The sequence below is a fragment of the Heteronotia binoei genome, chromosome 10 (genome assembly GCF_032191835.1).
Source record: "Heteronotia binoei isolate CCM8104 ecotype False Entrance Well chromosome 10, APGP_CSIRO_Hbin_v1, whole genome shotgun sequence".
NCBI lineage: Eukaryota > Metazoa > Chordata > Lepidosauria > Squamata > Gekkonidae > Heteronotia > Heteronotia binoei.
The window spans coordinates 46,302,563-46,317,184 of NC_083232.1; the positions used below are offsets into that span (position 1 = coordinate 46,302,563).

The 14,622-nt window shown below is 44.6% G+C and overlaps 1 protein-coding gene across 8 annotated transcripts in view; it reads right to left on the reverse strand.

Annotated features, from left to right (window-relative positions):
- Positions 1-14,622, reverse strand: part of ICA1 (islet cell autoantigen 1) — a 92,992-nt gene that overhangs the window by 24,662 nt on the left and 53,708 nt on the right. The window lies entirely within an intron of this gene.

The window sequence follows — 14,622 nt, forward strand, 5'->3', positions numbered from 1 at the left end:
AATGATTTGTTCATCTTATGGTCTTTTTGCTGTGGCAAATTAACATGGCTTCTCTTTTTGAAAGGGTGCTCAGCCCTGAGGTACTTATGCTATGGGCTCTCCATGAGGTTTCGTCTTGTCCCCCCTGCTGTTTAACATCTACATGAAACCACTAGGAGACACCATAAGAGGATTTGGAGTAAAGTTGTCACCAAAGTGTGAATGACATTTCTCCTTAAAAGCTGAGTCAGGTGAGTCTGTGGAAATCTTGAACAGGTGCCTGAAGAAGGTAATTGGACAGGCAAGGGCCAATAAAGTGAAATCCAGCCCAGGGAAGCCTGAGGTGCTGTTGATCTATGACAAAGATCCTCAAGGAATGAAGGGTCAGCATGTCCTGGGGATGCCCTCTTCTCAAAGGAGGAGATTAGTAGTTTAGGATGCTGCTGGAACCTGGCCTAAGGCTACAGACCCAGGTCTCCTCTGTGGCACATGGAACCTTTTATCAGCAACAGCTAAAATGGTCCTTCCTTGAAAAACATGATTGGGTCAAAGTGACCCATGCTCTAATAAACTCCAGGTTAGATTACTGCCAAGTGCTCTACATTAGGCTGCCTTTGAAAATGGTCCAGAAACTTCAGTTCATCCCAAATGCTGTTGGCAGGTTAGAGTCAGGGCTGGATACAGGGATCATATCATCCTTGTACTTCAAACACTGCACTGGCTGCCCATTTGTTCCCGGGCACATTTCAAAGCACTGGTTCTTACTTTTAAACTGCTTAGAGATAAGGTACCTGAAGGACCGCCTCCTCCCATATTGTCCAGTCTGCCAGTTATGATCTGCCTCATAAGCCCAGCTCCCTGTGCCCCCACCTTCAGAGGTGAGGCAGGTGGCAACCAGAGGCAGGGCTTTTAGTGGCACCTTGCTTGGCATCTACTCTACTATCTTTCAGGGGCCAGGCCAAAAGAGCTCCATTCACTCCAAGCCCATAGCAACTTACTCAGGGCCGCCAACTGAAGAGGAGGTCACGGTGGGTCTCCCTGCTTCTTGCATCTGGCTTTAAAGTCAGCTGCAAAAGCACAGAGACCTGGCTTGTCGGCCTGGCCTCTTTCCCATCCTGCTCAAGCTGAGCAGAACAGAAGGGAAGAAGTGGCAGGTCTCTCTCTTCCTGCTTCTTGCAGCCAGCTTTAAAGCTGACTGCAAAAGCACAGAGACCTGGGCTGCCAGCCCCACCTCTCTCTCTCTCTCATCTTGCAGGACAGTAGAGCAAGAGACAGTGGGTCTCCCTGCTTCTCACATCCATCTGGCTGCGAGAAGCAGGAAGACCTGGCTGGCCAGCCTCACTTTTTTAGGGGGGGGGGGGGGCTTTTTAGAAATTGGACTGCCTCAAAAATTTTTTAAAGCCCCCCATTCTAAAAAAATCTTGGCTATGCAACTGGTTCACCCATACTTTTATTGAAGAAGTTTTGCCTGGAAACAGTTAAATTCATTCTAAGCTCCTCAGTATTTTATGCCCTGGCTGGGCTTTTAATGCTGGACTTTAATTAATAACTCTTAATACTTTATATTGTTATTTATCCTGCAATCCACCTTGGGCAGGTTCCCTAGAGAGGCAGAATAGTTTCTTTTTTTCTAAACAAAAAATACTCGCTGTGCCTAGATGATCTTTGGAATTCATATACTATTAACATTGAACAGCTGCTTGCCTTTGCTTCCTGTATATTTGTTTTGCTCTTTGTTCATCAGTTTTTGCTGGCTCTGTCTGTTAGAATACATATGGCAATCTCCCAAGTTTGCAGGAAAAAATCCAATTTTAAAAATTCCTAATTCAGGACTAACTGTACCTGACATGTGCAAAAGTCAGCATTCTCTCCTTCAAAGAAGCCAGAGTTCAGGGAGCATTTGGGGTTGTTATGGCATGCAAACAATGGAAGTGGCCAGCAGAAGGCAGAGAGGAAAATTAGGCAAGAAGAGCCTGCAGGCATTAACAAAGCAGAGTCAAGTAGCATCTTTAAGACCAACAAAGTTTTATTCAGAATGTAAGCTTTCGTGTGCTCTAAGCACACTATTGGTCTTAAAGGTGCTACTTGATTCTGCTTTGTTCTACTGCTTCAGACCAACATGGCTGCCCACCTGGATCTATCTGTAGGCATTATGTTAGAACAGGACTGGAGAATAAAGAGGGGGATTTTACCTATCCTGTAATCCCACCCCCATTTAATTCGTTTTGTTGTTCTTTTTTCTGCATTCTTGTATGGGGACTATTAGCCACAGACTAACCACACTATAGATCTACTATGTGCTGATGTCACTGAACATATTTTGCTCAGTGCTGCAATCTTGCTATGTATGAAAGGTGAGTTTTATTTATTTAGGAGATTTTTATGCTGCCTCTCTAGAGTCCTGCTCAGGATCGCTTACAATTTATTTATTTATTTCCGTATATTTCCGATAGTGGGCTCAGGGCGGATTCCAGCATAATAAAACCATTAAAACCAACAATAAAACATCTGTGCAATTAAACAGTTAAAACAATAGGTCAGAATTAATTGAGGGTGGCCTATTGATAATTAAATAATAATTATCAATATAAAAATAGACAAACTATTAAATCAAGCCCAGGGACATAAAAACAGCTTAAAAGTGTTAATAAAAGAGACAACAGACCAGAAGCAAGCCCATAAAGCAGCTGGAAAGACACAACTCCTTAAAAACCTTTGTAGAAAGACATGTTTTGGCCTAATGCCTGAAAGATAGCAATGTAGGCCACTGAGCAAACCTCAAGAAGGAGGATATTCCAAAGGTGCGGGGCCACCACAGAAAATGTCCTGTCTCTAGTTGCCACCAGTCTTACTTTTGAAGACAGGGGCGCAGAGAATAGGGGTTGGGAAACAGTTATCAGCTGCTGGGCTGGACAGTGTGGGAGGAGATGGTGCTCCCAGTACCCTAGTCCCTAGCCATTTAGGGCCTGAGGTAAAAACAGGCAATTTGAATTGTGCCCAGAAACAGACAAGTAGCCAGGGCAGATCTTTCAGCACAGGGGTGATATGAATCCTGTAATCCAACCTCTAATAATAGCCAAATAAGGTTGCCAGGACTTTAGCTGGCTTCTGGCAGGGGGACCATCTTCATGCACATGGTGCAATGATGTCACCCAGAAATGATGTAACATTGTTGGGCTTCATGCAGGGACTCTCTGGCATTTGGGTAAAAAACTCTCTGGCACCATAGAGTTTCTTCACTCAAATGCTAAAGCGTCCCCTTGTGACATGCCTGGCACAATTATGTCACTTCCAGGTGATGTCACTGTACCAGGCACATTGGGAGCCAATGGAGCACTTTGGGGGTGGGGCTCCCCCACTGGCCAATCCTGTGTGAGTGGATTGGAGGCTCCAAAATCAGGGGAACCCCTACCCCCAGTTCAAGGCTGGGAATCCTATAGCCAGCCATATTTTGGACCAACTGAAGTTTCCAGATAATTTTCAAAGGCGTTTTCAATGGCATATAGAGTGCATTACAGTAATCTAACCAGGATGCAATCAGAGAATGGATCACTATGGCCAGATCATGCTTTTCAAGGAATGGCCATAGCAGAAAACCATTTGGAGCTGTTAAAAATGCTACATGCCATGGAGGAAATCTCAGCCTTCAACCATAGCCCAGGATTTAGTAGCACTCCTGTCACAAGCAGAGAACCAGGGAGGGCCTCTACAGATTGCCACCACTGGAAGGGACCAGAGCACCCACCAAAACTCCTTTATCTTCCTTCCCAGCAAGCACCTGAAGAGGCATCCTGGCCCAGGCAGTATAACAAGTTTGGTTGTTTGTGAGTTCTTACAATAAAGTGGGTTGTAACTTTTTAAAAGTGCAATAGAGAACAAGGAAAAAAGAAGACAGTAATAGTGGTTCAAATAAATAAAAGCCCTGATGCAACTAGCTACACGTTCCCTTCTTCCCTGCTTTCAACTCACTCACCCTTCCCTGTATGAGGGAACCCTCATGACTGCAACCTCTACCCAGCTCAACCTTTTCCAGAGAGAACACACTTCCCTCTCTAGCATGCCTATTTTTGCTCTTCTCTCAGGTCCTACCCCTCTGGGCAAGTTTTCCCTCCAAAACTGCTGCCCACCCAATCAGAGGGACAGAAGGGATCCTGGTCACTACTCTAACACAGGCTTCCCTGGAGCCTGTGGGCCACCTTAGGCATAGGATCATGACAACCTCCAAGCTACAAACCTGCTCCTTCCAGTAGAGTGCAACCTCCTCCAGGACAGGCTGGCTCCACAGCCCACAAGTAGCTTCTACATTGACCAACAGCATAGGGTTGCCAGGTCCAACTCAAGAGATACCTGGGGACTTTGAGGGTGGAACCCAGGATAAAGGGTGTGTCAAGCATGACTGAACTCTAAAGGGAGTGTTGGCAATCACATTTAAAAGGACCACACGCCTTTTAAATGCTGTCCCTCCATGTGAGAATAATGAAGGATAGGGGCACTTTCTTTTGATGCTCATAGAATTGGGCCTCCTAATCCAATCTTTTAAAACTGGGAGGGGGGTATTTTGAGGAGGGGCACTGGATGCTATGCCGCAAATTCAGGGCCTCTACCTCAAAAGCAGCCCCTCCAGAGCCCCAGATGCCCACAGATCAATTCTCCATTATACCCTATGGGAACTGGTGTCCATAGGGTATAATGGAGTGCCCAGCAGACATCCTCCTCACTTTTGGATAACCCTGAAGCTGGTGGAGGGCTTCCAAACTGGGGGATCCTCTGCCCCCAACTGGGGATTGGTAACCCTACAACAGCATCTCAGTCTTGTCTGGATCAAGTTTTAGTTCATTGGCCCTCATCCATCACATTACCTTTTCCAGGCATCTCTTCAGGATTCCCACTCAGCTGTTAAGAAAGAGTCAGGAGTCATCCACATATTGGTAACACCTGACTCCAAATTTCGAATTGACCTCTCCCAGTGTTTTCATGTAGATGTTAAACAGCATGGCCAACAAGGTGGATCCCTGTGGGACCCCACAGCAAAAATGTCATGGGGCAAGCAGCAATCTCCTAGCATACCTTCTAGATTTGACCAGTCAAGTAAAAGTGAAACCACTAAATGCTCCCTATCCAGAAAGATGCCATGGGTGACAGTTTCAAAGATGTTCAGGAGAATCAGGAGGAACTCACTTCCTCATCACTTTCCTCATGAAGGTCATCAGTCATGGTGACCAAAGGTATACAACAAAGTGGGGCACAATCAGAGTTTCTTCTAATATTACCACATTATCTACTACAGGGCTGTAATTCCAGACAGAGCGCCAAGTGGAAAATATTCCCTCTTATCTAGTTTGGCTCTTATGTTGTTCCACAGCTAAACAGACTGATTCACTAGTGGAGGCGTTGCAAAGTCCTGCCAATGTAATTTTGATCTTTCTTTAGCTGAAAACAGCTGTTCGCACTTATGTTACCTTTGGTATTTTTAGGCACTAACATGTAATTTCATTTTCCCCCTATTAAAATATAGTTTTCCATGAATATTTACATGGATAAGAAGCCCAGGAGACCATTTATCCCAAGAACAGACCATGGGAAGTGGCAATACCAACATTCTTATTAAGGAACATTACTTTCTAACCAAACCCAGATTTAAGATTCCAAGATGAGACATTTATGTTAGTTTTTTTCCCTTTTGTTTTGCTTTAATGGCATGAGTATTTATCAACAGACCAGAATTGAAAATAACTACCCTCTGATTGCCTGTGGGAATAAGAAATCACCTCCAGGTGACCAGAAAGAAAAACTTTACAAAAGCTGGTGGTTCTTGTCTTTTTTTGGCAAAAAATATAAAACTACTTTTAATAAACATAGCATATGTAGACAGACAGTCTAGTAAACATTTTTGTGGCCTAACCATCTTTGTGGACATTTCCAAGTTTGCATCAGCCACTTAATCAAGAGTCATCCACATGAACATAGTTAACGGCATGATTCCCATCCTAGTTCCTCAAAAAGAGTTTTAAAGGAACCAACAAGCTTTAGGTATGTACAGGAATCCTGTCGTACTAAGAACATAAGAGAAGCCATGTTGGATCAGGCCAATGGCCCATCCAGTCCAACACTCTGTGTCACACAGTGGCCAATATATACACACACACACACACACACACACAAACACACACACACATGTACTGTGGCTAATAGCTATTGATGGACCTCTGCTCCATATTTTTATCCAATCCCCTCTTAAATCTGGCTATGTTTGTAGCCGCCACCACCTCCTGCGGCAGTGAATTCTACATGTTAATCACCCTTTGGGTGAAGAAGTACTTCCTTTTAACCTGACTGCTCAGCAATTTAATTGAATGCCCACGAGTTCTTGTATTGTGAGAAAGGGAGAAAAGTACTTCTTTCTCTACTTTCTCCATCCCACGCTTAATCTTGTAAACCTCTATCATGTCACCCCGCAGTCGACATTTCTCCAAGCTAAGGAGCCCAAAGTGTTTTAACCTTTCTTTATAGGGAAAGTGTTCCAAACTTTTAATCATTCTAGTTGCCCTTTTCTGCACTTTTTCCAATGCTATAATATCCTTTTTGAGGTGTGGTGACCAGAATTGTACACAGTATTCCAAATGAGACCGCACCATCGATTTATACAGGGGCATTATGATACTGGCTGATTTGTTTTCAGTTCCCTTCCTAATAATTCCCAGCATGGCGTTGGCCTTTTTATTGCAATCACACACTGTGTTGACATTTTCAGTGAGTTATCTACCAAGACCCCAAGATCTAATAACTGGATGAGTATAAAAATCATGTATTCACTCTGCAACAACGATCAAAATCAAACACGTTAGGACTGCCAATTCCAAGTTGGGAAATAAATGGAGATTTGAAGGTTGAACCTGAGGAGGGACCTCAGTGGTTGTCACGCCCCTGGTGGCCCCCACCACATCCCGCCGTGGCTGCTGCTCTAGGTGTGCCCTGACTTGGGGCTGGGCCCGTCTAGGCATCCTGGAGGTCTCAGAATTTGGGAGGGCCGAGCTGCGTGCTTCACCCTTTTTACTCCTGCCTCTCCACAGCTGTGATTGGGCTCCACTCTCTCTCAGTCGGCTGCCCTTGCGCTGCATCAGCCTGCTTCCTCCTCGACCTCTCAGCCTCTGACCTTTTATCCTTCCCATGGCCCTCTCCCTGCCTCCCAGGTCCAACTCCTGGTTAGCTCTGCCCCCGCTCATAAGCGAGGATGCTGAGGATGGACTTCCTGGGGCGTGTCCTCCTTGGGGCTGCAGAGGTGACTGGGGTGTTGATGCTCTGTCAGGGTGGAGCGGCACTAGCCACCGCAGCTCAAGGTTTCGACCTTCCCCACTCTCTCTGCTGGGCGTTGTTCTGGCTTCCCCCTCCACGCTGCAGTGGTGGTGGCTCCACCAACTTCCCTGGGCCTGGGAGTGGGCACATCGACTCCTTGGGCTGGCGGGCGTTTCGGCCGGTGGGGCCTCACCGGGAGGCCGGGCGGTAGGTCGGGGCCCCGGGGGGTATGGGAAGGGCTCCAGGCAGAGTCCCATCTCAGCCAGGAGGGGACAGTGGTGTATAATGTCAGTGTCCACCATCTAAAGCAGCATTTTTTTTCCCAGGAGAACTGATTTCTGTTGTCTGGAGATCAGCTGTAATTCTATCAGATCTCCAGGCCCCAGCAGGAGGCTGGCAACCCTAGGACAAGTACAACCATGCAAGGAAGGTTGTTTGGGGAGTCAAGAGTTCTCCCTGATGTTTAATGGCAACCACACCACTTCCAGCCAAACCACTTGGGCCTGTGCGTATTTAGCTGTCTCTTATTTCAGCTGATGTGAATGAAATAAGAACCAGGCACAATAACTCTGGAACTGACCCAAAGCTTGATATGCATTGCGAATTACATATGCATACCTGTGGGCATAAGGATCTTCTGTATCAGGGTGTCTGATGGCTTACTGGCTGAGCAGGGAAACAGAGGCAGAGGTTCAGTGTCTGTCAGAACAAACACAACTGGCTGTACAGCATATAGTGCTATGCAGTGTTCCCTCTAAGCTGAGTTGGCGTGAGCTAGCTCACAGATTTTTAGCCTCGGGCTCATTTTTGTCTTAGCTCAGGAAAAATGGCGCAGGAGCACACTAATTTATGCAGTAGCTCACAGCTTTAATGCCTTTAGCTCACAACTTTAATACAAGTAGCTAAGAAAGTAGAACTTTTGCTCACAAGACTCTGCAGCTTAGAGGGAACATATGGTTTCCTTTGGTGTCCTTTTTATAATTAAAAACATCTAGTGTATTTGTTTGGATCCTCAGTACTGTGACAGACACTTAGAATATCTGAGACCAGCAACTTCAGTAGGGCTGGGGGGAGGGGGGGGAGCACCTCGAGAATATCCCCCCCCCCTTTGGAGCTCTCTTTCACAGGGATTGGGAAGGGATTCCTATAAAGAACAGACATGTCTTGAAACATACAAGCATCTCTTCACCTCACAGCACCTTAATCCTCAACTCCTTTTTGGTACAAAAACTTGAAGAACATTCCGCTCAACCTTAATTCTTACATTGTGGATATTATCCAAAGGCACTTGACAATATGAGCAGAAAACAAAGAATCCCAGCATGAACTCATGTGCCAGAGCACAAAATGACCAAGAGAAACAAAAGAACCCTCTACAACAGATTCAGTTTCTATGGTGAGTCATGTAAGCTTCTCCTGAAAATAAGGTCTTATATTGGCTTAAGTCAAGGGTGTCAAAATCATTTGTTATGAGGGCTGAATCTGACATAAATGAGACCTTGTTGGGCCAAGCCATATGTGCACCTATTTAAGATTAGGTAGCAAAGATATAAACTTTCTAAAGAACACAAACAAACACAAAGACTTTTTAAAAAAAACTTAAAACATGCTGAAAACATTAGCGCTTATTGGTCTTAAAGGTGCTTTCTTTATATCTCTCCCATGGGATCCAGGGAACTGGAGAAGCTCTGGCTCTTTCCTTTCTTCCCCTGGGGACCAGGAGGGGGAGGAGCCTCAGCCAATAGAAGGAAGAGAGAACTGGCTCAGTGGCTTTGCTCTGTGATTAAGAGAGCCTGGCAAAGCAAGTTCTGCTTCCCCCCCCCTCCTCCCCAAGGGAGGAACTTCAGCAAATGGAGAAAACAGACTTTGCTGTGCAAAGCAAACTGTGATGCAGAAGGAAGCAAGAGAGAGGGAGAAAGGAGAAGATGGTAGCCAGTTGCTCAGAGGTCTGATCTGGCTCCCGGACTGCATATATGACATCCCTGGCTTAAGTAAAGTCCAGCTCTTTAACAAATAGCACCTTACAGAACAATTATCTATCAATAAGCATACCAAAACACAATAGACAGAGTTCCTGCAATGGATCCAGATGTGCAAGTTAACACCAGCAACAGAGTTTTAGGACCAAACAATACTAACTACATTATGGGGGGGAAGTCTTACATCTTGAAGAAGAAAAAGAAGAAGCTGCCGCCATGAACAAAATGTCTTGCCTAAATTTATTCCATGAATGGCCTGTTTTAGCCCAGTGTTAAAGAAACAAAGGAATGGATATCTCCAGAACTAATACAGCAAAACCAGTAAGTGAATATTTCAGCCTTTTTGGAAAGCATTAGAGACATTAGGGTGGCCATACTTAAGAAAATCAATTTCGTTGTATGCTTACAGCATCAGAAAAGGAATTCTGTTCCTATCCCATTAAAAACAGGGACTACTGAAGGTAAAACTGCATTAACTCTCTGAACACCTTTCTGCTGCTATTTACATCCACCCACCCCCTATTTATGCCCTGATGTGGAAAGCCCAGGCTAGCCTGCTCTAGTCAGATCTTGAAAGCTAAGCATGGTTGGCTGTGGGTGGTATTTGGATGGCAGATCACCAAAGAATATCAGGCTAATGTCACAGAGGCAAGCAATGGCAAACCACCTCTGAATGTCTCTTGTCCTGAAAACCCTATGGTGGTCACTATAAGTCAGCTGGGACTTGACAGCAATAAATACACACACACACACACAAGCCCTGTATATATACACACAGGGCTTTTTGGTGGAAAAGGCCCAGCAGGAACTCATTTGCATATTAGGCCACACCCTGATGTAGCAATTATTTTTAACTGGGCTTTTTGTGGGAAAATCCCAGTAGGAACTCATTTGCATAGTAGGCCACACCCCTGACCTCAAGCCAGCCGGAACTGCGTTCCTGTGCATATCTATCTATCTATCTATCTATCTATCTATCTATCTATCTATCTATCTATCTATCTATCTATCTATCTATCTATCTATCTATCTATCTATCTATCAGTCCCGGCTGACTTGGCATCTGTGGGTGTGGCCTAATATGCAAATGAGTTCTTGTTGGGGGGTTTTCTTCAAAAAGCCCTGTGTGAAACAATGGTGACATCAGAGGGTGTGGCCTAATATGCAAATGAGTTCCTGCTGGACCTTTTCTACAAAAAAGCCATATGTGAGTGTGTGTGTACACACACACACACACAAATATATGACCCCTGTGATGCAGAGTGGTAAGCTGCAGTACTGCAGTCCAAGCTCTGTTCATGACCTGAGTTCGATCCCAGCTGAAGCTGTGTTCAGGTAGCCGGCTCAAGGTTGACTCAGCCTTCCATCCTTCCGAGGTCGGTAAAATGGGTACCTATCATGGGTACTGGGGACCCTGCAGAAGAAGCTGAGCCTGCAGAAGAAACTGTGCCCCTGCCACCTGCACCAGTGCCCCTGCCTCCTGCTGGAGAAGATCCAAGCCCCCCTGCCTCGCCCTCTCGGGTGGCTCGTGTGCATGACCGCCTTCGTCAGGACCTCAGGGATCGGAGGAGGGCGGCACGCTCACGAGCAAGACGCTCCCTGAGCCCTGAGTTTTGAAAGGATTCTGGCCCTTCTAGGAGTGAGGATGCTTGAGTCTCAGCAGGATCCTGGCTGCCTCTCTGAGCCAGCAATTAGCCCAAATGGGCAACAGACAGTAGAGGGCTATATAGCTGTGGGCTTTGGGAGGAGGCTTTGTGGAAGCAACTAGTCACTTACCGGACGTTCTAGCATCCACTCCGGCTTTTGACTTTGGCTTCTGGACCCCCTGACTTTGGCTTTGATTTCTGGACCCCCTGACTTTGGCTTCTGAACCTCTGACCTGCGATACCTGGACTGTGATTTGGTTTTGGCGCCTTGGACCCTCGTTGCTCACCGGCTACAGATCTTGGACTGCCCCTGGACTTTGCCTGACCCGGCCCCAGCCCATGACAGTACCCAGCTTGCTGGGGGTAAATGTAGATGACTGATGAAGGCAATGGCAAACCACCCTGTAAAAAGTCTGCCATGAAAATGTCATGATGCGACGTCACCCCAGAGTCAGAAATGTCTGCTGCTTGCACAGGACACTACCTTTACCTTTACACACACACACACACTTTCTCACTAGGATTCAGGGTGGATTATGCTCTTGTTAACCTGTTCAGGTACTACTAAGGTACTCTTGAAACAGTAATGTAACCAAACACTAGCACAACTAACTAAACATCTAAATAAACAGAGCTCTCAAATATCCAAGAAAGAATACAGCAAGACCACAATGAAAGCCCCTGCTTCCTGCATTAAGAAAATATAACTATAGTGCATGACCTAAGACCTGGATTAAATTGAATTTATTCCAGCTAACGAATTAAAGCAAAAGACATCTTACAGGAAAGAAAATTCACATACAATTTGCTTTTCTTCTTCACCTATCAAAAGTAAGATTTTTCTTCTAGTAAAAAGGGGGGGAGAATCTACCTGCTTGTAAATAACATGGTTTATGTTAAAATTTAATTATATTGAATAAAGGCAATGATGTATCTTCTGGTGACAATTATTACATAACACAGAATACATTAAAACAATTAAGAAAATTAGATTACCAGCAGTGATGCAATTGCAAAGACAGTAATTTATATCACAGGCTTTGGAACGGCCTCTGTGTCCAATCAAACTGGGTAAATATCAGTAATATCCCTTTTTTCCCTCTCTTGAAAAGATACAAGGCGAACATATAATATAATTTTGAACATAACAGATGCCAGACATGGTTCCTAAAAGTCCCATATGCCTTTCGATGAAGCAGTTTAATGCAGTGATGGTTGTCAGGTTTCAGGGCTTGCCTCAAAGTTTCAGAAGAGTCTCTTTTTCTGAGCCTCCAGGAGGTAAATCTCAGCGCATAGAGAGCCAGCTATCTTCTTTACAGATCAGCCCCAGCCCTCTTCAAGAATGTCTAAGAAACCCCACAGGCAAACTATGAGATGCTGCTATTGATGTCTGCACCCTGAATCATCAGTTCTCATTCAATTCAGCCCACTCATCCATCTTGTGACGATGATGATATTATTAGATTTATATCCCGCCCTCCACTCCGAATTTCAGAGTCTAAGAGCGGCTCACAATCACCTTTATCTTCTCCCCCCCACAACAGACACCCTGTGAGGTGGGTGAGGCTGAGAGGGCTCTCACAACTGCTGCCCTTTCAAGGACAACCTCTGCCAGAACTATGGCTGACCCAAGGCCATTCCAGCAGATGCAAGTGGAGGAGTGGGGAATCAAACCCGGTTCTCCCAGATAAGAGTCCACTTAACGACTACACCAAACTGGCTCTCTCGATGCCAAGACCTACCACACCCTGACCATCCAATGGCACTAGGATCTGTCCTCCAGCTATCTACCACTACTTTGAGCTCCCAGGCTCTGACTTATGATCTTCAGGGAACCCAACAACTTTAATTCCACTCCCTCTCTGGAACGTTCAACCTCATTTCCATCTCTGGCCAACATCTTCTTTCACTGCCACAGGACTGTCTGATTATTTGATAGGATTAATAGCTGCAGAAGTTTACAGTAAGCATGGAAAAGCCATATGAAAAAGCAACAAAGGTGGTTTGGGACACTTCCAAATGGAAGGGAAGGAAATCTTAGTTAACAAAAGACCATCTTTAAGAAAACAAAGCATTTATTTATTACGCTTTTATCTCATTCTTCCTCCAAGAATCTTGGGGCCCTTTGCAGCAGTTTCCCCTCACCCATTTTTCCCTTACAAACATCCTGTGAGGTATATGAGGCTGAGAGAGGAGGACTGGCTCAAGGTCACCAAGTGAGCATCATGGTAGAGCAGAGATGTCAATCTCTCCTCTCCTGGGTCCATAGCAGTGCTTAAAAATAGACCAGCAAGGGGGAAAAAATAGCATTTTGGATGTTATCAAATCAAGCCATTTCAATTTACTCTTGCCCTTACTTCCTTGCTTACACCCTCCTTACCTTATTTATTCCTATAATTCATTTTCTTCTCCTTCTACCCCTGAATACTTCATTAGCTACAGAACAAATCTAACCTTCAAGGTGCCACTGGACTCCTGTTTTATTCTGCCACTGCACAATAACATGACTACACATCATCTTCATTAGCTACAGACTTTTATAAGTTTAATAAGTGCTGGATTCAAGTCCAGTAGCACCTTCGAGATCAACAAGATTTTCTGGGTATGAGCTTTTGAGAGTCAAGACTCCCTTCATAAGATACAAATTAGTGTATTTCTAAATGGTGTCCTTTTTTCCTTTCTTGATATAGTTCAAAGGTCAAATTGTTAGTCATTAAAGAAAACAAGAGAACAAAGAGCAATTAGCATTCGCTCAGTGACCGAACAGAAGGTATTCAGGGGAATGAATCTTGAAGCCTGAACAGCCTCCCCTCCTCCCATAACTGTACAGCAAAATCCTATCTCCTCAACAGGATGCTTGGAATTGTTAGTGCATTAAAAATTGTTAGTGCATCAAACACAAACTTGAAAATCAGGAAATACACCTGCAATCACATTAGTCCTAGAATACACCCTGAAGCAAAGAAAACAAATGGTTCTCATTATCCAAGGCTAGTCAAAAGGGGGGGGGGGGGATTTTCCTAAAACAATGCATTCTTTAAAGAAATAATCCTAAGGGCATTTAAGAGTCCTTCTGTAGCCAACACTTCAGAGTGAATAAATTATCAGTATGTATAACTAATTAAAACAGACCTCTGAAAGTAAGCTGTCTCTTCAAAGGCCTGACATTCTCCAAGTTGAGCTCAGATGCATGCATCCTTAATTTAGGCTATTCCAGTGTGGTCTATATAAGTACATGTTGCTGGTTTTACAAAGGGATAGGTGTCCTTATATGTCTGACTCAAAACCCAGTTCTGAAACTATCAGCGTGTACTTCCATTTGCAAAAAAAGGAAACCTGGTTTATACGGTATGTTGACACAAGTTTAGAAAAATGGCGGATGAATAAAATTTTTCATTGATATTTTTATTTTTTTAATCAACTTTTACAGCTGGCTTACTTTATTAGGATCCCTTCCATGACTGCTCTCTCTTATGTCTTTTTATTATATTTTATTGATTTTATTGTACCTATTCATTGCTATGTAAACCACCTCACGAATTACACAGATTAAAACACTTGCTTCAGCTTCACTAAGAACCAAGTGGCAGGAAGGTACCTGTGTTGGTCTGCAGTAGCAAAGACTATACTGGAGTCTAGTAGCACCTTAAAAAGAGCCTTGCCAATCTCCAGGTGATGGCTGGAGACCTCCCACTGTTACAACTGGCCTCCAGGCAACAGGGATC